Source organism: Salvelinus sp. IW2-2015, linkage group LG20 (assembly GCF_002910315.2).
Source record: "Salvelinus sp. IW2-2015 linkage group LG20, ASM291031v2, whole genome shotgun sequence".
Classification (NCBI taxonomy): domain Eukaryota; kingdom Metazoa; phylum Chordata; class Actinopteri; order Salmoniformes; family Salmonidae; genus Salvelinus; species Salvelinus sp. IW2-2015.
The window spans coordinates 38,062,986-38,068,985 of NC_036860.1; the positions used below are offsets into that span (position 1 = coordinate 38,062,986).

The following is a 6,000-nucleotide window of genomic DNA, read 5'->3' on the forward strand; positions in this document are numbered from 1 at the left end:
AAGAAATAGTGTTGTGTTTTGGGTTAAAATATTTTTATCACGCAATGGAGTGCAGTGCACACAGGATAAGTGAAACATTTTGAACTGAAACTGAGTATTATAATTGAAAACATTTCTATTTGTTGAGGTGAATGATCCACTGAATGCTGATCATCTTTCACCACCACTCTGTGTGGTCTGATGCATCAAAAATGATGTAGTATACTATAGTACCTGTACAGTCGTGGCCAAAAGTTTTGAGAATGACACAAATATTAATTTCCACAAAGTTTGCTGCTTCAGTGTCTTTAGATATTTTTGTCAGATGTTACTATGGAATACTGAAGTATAATTGCAAGCATTTCATAAGTGTCAAAGGCTTTTATTGACAACATGAAGTTGATGCAAAGAATCAATATTTGCAGTGTTGACCCTTCTTTTTCTAGACCTCTGCAATCCACCCTGGCATGCTGTCAATTAACTTCTGGGACACATCCTGACTGATGGCAGCCCATTCTTGCATAATCAATGCTTGGAGTTTGTCATAATTTGTGCGTTTTTGTTTGTCCACCCGGCTCTAGAGGATTGACCACAAGTTCTCAATGGGATTAAGGTCTGGGGAGTTTCCTGGCCATGGACCCAAAATATCAATATTTTGTTCCCCGAGCAACTTAGTTATCACTTTTGCCTTCATCATGCTGGAAAAGGCATTGTTCGTCACCAAACTGTTCATGGATGGTTGGGAGAAGTTGCTCTCGGAGGATGTGTTGGTACCATTCTTTATTCATGTCTGTGTTCTTAGGCAAAATTGTGAGTGCGCCCACTCCCTTGGCTGAGAAGCAACCCCACACATGAATGATCTCAGGATGCTTTACTGTTGGCATGACACAGGACTGATGGTAGCGCTCACCTTGTCTTCTCCGGACAAGCTTTTTTCCGAATGCCCCAAACAATCGGAAAGGGGATTCATCAGAGAAAATGACTTTACCCCAGTCCTCAGCAGTCCAATCCCTGTACCTTTTGCAGAATATCAGTCTGTCCCTGATGTTTTTCCTGGAGAGAAGTGGCTTCTTTGCTGCCCTTCTTGACACCAGGCCATCCTCCAAACGTCTTCGCCTCACTGTGCGTGCAGATGCACTCACACCTGCCTGCTGCCATTCCTGAGCAGTGGTGCCCCGATCCCGCAGCTGAATCAACTTTAGGAGACGGTCCTGGCGCTTGCTGGACTTTCTTGGGCGCCCTGAAGCCTTCTTCACAACAATTGAACCGCTCTCCTTGAAGTTCTTGATGACCCGATAAATGGTTGATTTAGGTGCAATCTTACTGGCAGCAATATCCTTGCCTGTGAAGCCCTTTTTGTGCGAAGCAATGATGACGGCACGTGTTTCCTTGCAGGGAACCATGGCTGACAGAGGAAGAACAATGATTCCAAGCACCACCCTCCTTTTGAAGCTTCCAGTCTGTTATTCGAACTCAATCAGCATGACAGAGTGATCTCCAGCCTTGTCCTCGTCAACACTCACACCTGTGTTAACGAGAGAATCACTGACATGATGTCAGCTGGTCCTTTTGTGGCAGGGCTGAAATGCAGTGGAAATGTTTTTTGGGGATTCAGTTAATTTGCATGGCAAAGAGGGACTTTGCAATTAATTGCAGTTCATCTGATCACTCTTATTAACATTCTGGAGTATATGCAAACTGCCATCATACAAACAGAGGCAGCAGACTTTGTGAAAATTCATATTTGTGCCATTCTCAAAACTTTTGGCCACGACTGTACATTACCATCCAAAACGAGTAATTTTCCTTGAGTATTGCAATTGGCTATGGAAGTGAAATGTAAGGGGTTAGACCCAGGGCTCCTGCTCCGGGTCCACTGCTGTCTCCTGTTTAGGCGTTTGGCACTGCCTTAGCCTCACCGTGGCCTCGTAGCCATGCCGCCTGTAGCTCTGATACCTTTCTGTGGAGCCCTGTCTGTCTGCCTGTAGTGGTGAGTTGTGTGTGTTGCTTGTCTATGTGTGTGTCCCTTCTGGACCCTCTGTAGGAGATTGGGGTGGGGATCCACGTGGGCTTCCTGCCTAATCTGTAGTTGTGCCTGGGATGGACTCTGGGCCGAAGCTTCAGCTTGTAGATGGAGGGCTCCCTCTCTGGTTTCTTCAAGGTCCTCTTCTGCCTGAAATAGCCTGTTGAAACCAAGAAAGGGTATTTGAGCCTGTTGCGATAGTGGCTCTGGAGTTCCTTGCAGGTGAAGTGGCTTCTGTCACCCTTCGCCTGCTGCTAATGCTAACTCCATTCCCAGAGTCAGGAGATGTTGTAGAATCAGTGGGCAGCTCTTTGGACTCTACACGGGAGTCCAGAGAGGACCAGGAGCTGGTCACACAAGCTTTTGCCACATTGAGGTTTAAGTTTGAGTCCACCACCTCTGCGCTGCTGCATGTCTCTCTACTGGCTCTAGGGCTGCCACAGTGTGTTCACCCAGCTCTCCACACACACCTTCTCCAGCAGCCTCTTCCCTTTGGAGAGTTCAGCGATGACTACATCGAAGCTGGCCTCACTTGGATGTGTGACATTAGAGGCTGAGGTATGTGGAGATGGTTTGGACCCAGCTGGAACAGTAGCGAATCTACCATGGTCACTCTCAGGGACATTCTGAGTAGGTTCGTATTGACCGTTTTCCTTGCTGTCGTCTGGGAGGTTGTGCCTGTATTCTGAGTCGACGCTGAGCTGCTAGAGGTTGGACAGGATCTCGTGCTCCAGACACTGGTACAGACTGGCTTCCCGGGCTGATGGGGGAGGGGTGAAGAGGTAAACACTGTCTATCGCTCCATCTCCTGCCCTAAAGATTTTGCCACATAGTTATGGATACTCAGGCTCTTCAAGTTTTGCCTCAGTGCTTTTGTGAGAAGCCTTGACCGGAAAGCCAAATGCATTCGGTCTCATCAGGTTCTGTATTCTCTTGTGGTTGGAGTTGCTGTTTATAGAGCTGTTGTGAAGGGTTGGTTGTGATGTCATAAGGGGTGGGTTTCTTATTTTGATCCCTCCTCAAGTTTCCCCCAATGGGTGTGAAGGGCCTGACTGGGTTCCCCATAAGATTGTTCACAGCATGTTTTGACTGGACAGAACGTGCAATTTATATCTGAGCTCTTTTGAGGAGTATCACTTTCTTCAGGCTGCTGGATAGTGATGGTGGGTTGTTTGGGGCCGACAGGGGTACATCTGGCGGGCTGTAGCCTCTGACTGGTGTAGCGAACCTTGCCGTGTTGGGTTCTCCATGCATCTGTGGGGCAGAACTGGTTAGGGGTTCTGTGCTGTTGCCGCCCAATATGGAGCTCTACCTGAGCTTAGAGGCAAACTGAGACTAGGTCCAGGTTGGAGTAAGAAGGTGAAACATAAGACAAAAATGACAAGGATTTGAGTGAAAGGACTTACTGGTGTCTCCAAGTGGCCACACCTCATTCAATGCACTTTTATGACTCAAATAGTCTTCATCTCTAAGGTGCATTTTTGAGCTCTCCTAGCATTATAAATCGCAATCTGGGTCGGGTGGGCATAATTTGAAAGCTTGTTCTATTGCCAACATGACTAGTAGTTAAGATACAAAAAACAACCTTAGTGTTAGGCAATTCAGAGAAACAGATCATAATTTGAGCGCGCATAGAAAGGAGTCATCCCACTATGCACCAACTGGTTAAATCAATGTTGTTTCAATGTAATTTGTCAACATATGGTGATATGGACAAATAATCAAAGTTAAAGAATAGGACTAAATCAAAAAAATATATACAAAATCATCCGCGGACCGCCAGTCGGGGAACCCTGGTATATGACATGAGTTTTATGATATGGAAATGTGAAGTGGACATTTGGACTCATGTATGTATGCCTTGGGTCTGCATGTTGATGTGATGTCATGCAATACAAAAATAGGAGTAGTGAAAATAAGATGTCTATGATATCACTGAAAATATGAGAATAGACAGACAGTCCGGACCGGATCAAATCTGAATCAATCATAAACATCTATTTTTGGGCCAAATCGAGGCAGGTACAGACGTCTGTGGATGTTGATATCAAGGCTGGTCCGAACCAAACCACATTTGAACCAAACAGACATCTATAAGGTGGTCCGGAGGGGACCAGAAAACGATTTTGTGGACATTGAAATTAAGGTCAGGGCAGACGGACCAGATTTCAAGATCCATGGACGTTGGAGTTGGACGGTGCTCACTGGGTGTTATTGTGTTTTTCAGGCAATGGAAGATTGAACACAGGTCATGCATGATATCATACATTGCTAGCTATACAGCACAGATATAGAGGAAATAGATTGGACATGAACGCTCAACAGAAAAAATATCACAGATCTTAGTTATGGGCCCCTTGTATGATTGTGATATCTATCATAGTGACCGGGAGACCCATGAAGCGGCGCACAATTAGCCCAGCGTTGTCTGGGTTAGGGGAGGTTTTGGCTGGCTGGGATTTCCTTGTCCCATCGCGCTATAGCAACTCCTTGTGGCATGCCGGGTGCCTACAAGCTGACTTCGGTCGCCAGCTGGACGGTTGGCTTCCGGGTTAAGCGAGCAGAGTGTCAAGAAGCTTGGCTTAGCAGGGTCGTGTTTCGGAGGACGCATGGCTCTCGACCATCGCCTCTCCCGAGTCCGTAGGGAAGTTGTTGCGATGGGACAAGACTGTAACTAAAAATTGGATATCAGGAAAAAGGGGTAAAAAAAGTATAAAAATGTATTTATCAGCAAAGTCAGGGGGGAGGTCCTCTCAGTACGCTGAGTGTGCAGCTGGGTGTATTGTGAAGAGATTTGTTTTTGAATATGATGCGTGTCGTGGCAATTTCCTGTATTACCAAATGAGGAGAGTTTCAAACCACACACCAGTCAGAGTTATACTTAAATGTCATCTTTAATAATAATATGAGCTTCACCATAGCCCTGTGACTTTCAACAATTCACTATCTATAATGAATTGTTGAGAGTCCCAACATAATGGCAACTGAGATCTTTTATAGCAAAGATACACCCCTCCCAACTTACATGACGAACCACAGATCTTTAGGAACTCTTCACAAAGGGCCTTTTACTTGAGAAAGGAGTATCCCATAGCCAGATAGCATTAGCTATAAATTATCGCTCAGTTTGGTCTCTAAAACGAGGTTCTAATCTCGTTCCTGGTACTTCATAGTGCCAAAACATTACCTCATCCAAGGCATAACTCAATTGTCAACTCTTATATACTCCTATCTCAAGTAAACCCCCTCTTCTCCACACTCCTGGACAAGCTCTCTGAGGGGAGTGACTTGCGCACAGACATTGTGGAGCCAAGAGATAATTGGTTCCCCCTTAATTACACCATCCCTTCACATGGTTTAACAGATACATTCACATACGAAGACAATGTTCCATTCTGACCTCTCCCCTCTCTGGGCCCCAAGTGACTGAGCCCTAGCTGAGAAGGGAAAAGTGCAAAGGGATACATTCTAATGACAAGTATCTCACATAAGCATATTATATAAATAAAACATCTTATTTATCTATGTTACCCAACTAATTCTGATTCATCCGCCACATGCGATATCCCCAGGTTGGGCCTGATCTGCTCTTGAGGAGACTGACTAATGGTGAGAGGAAACGTTTGGGATTTTTTCATTAGGAATTAGCAACTTGTTGACACGTCAATCAAATGTTATTTATAAAGCCCTTTTTACATCAGCCAATGTCACAAAGTGCTGTACAGAAACCCAGCGTAAAACCACAAACAGCAAGCAATGCAGATGTAGAAGCACGATGGCTAAGAAAAACTCCCTAGAAAGGCAGGAACCTAGGAAGCAGGAACCTAGGAAGAAACCTAGAGAGGAACCAGGCTCTGAGGGGTGGCCAGTCCTCTTCTGGCTGTGCCGGGTTGAGATTATAAGAGTACATGGCCAAGATGTTCAAATGTTCATAGATGACCAGCAGGGTCAGAAAATAATAATAATCACAGTTGTTGTAGAGGGTGCAACAGGTCAGC

General features: G+C 45.4%; 1 pseudogene; it reads right to left on the minus strand.

The window, feature by feature from the left end:
• Positions 1-1,869: 1,869 nt before the first annotated feature.
• On the minus strand, positions 1,870-3,370 carry LOC139029533 (GAS2-like protein 2A; annotated as a pseudogene).
• Between the last annotated feature and the right edge of the window lie 2,630 nt (positions 3,371-6,000).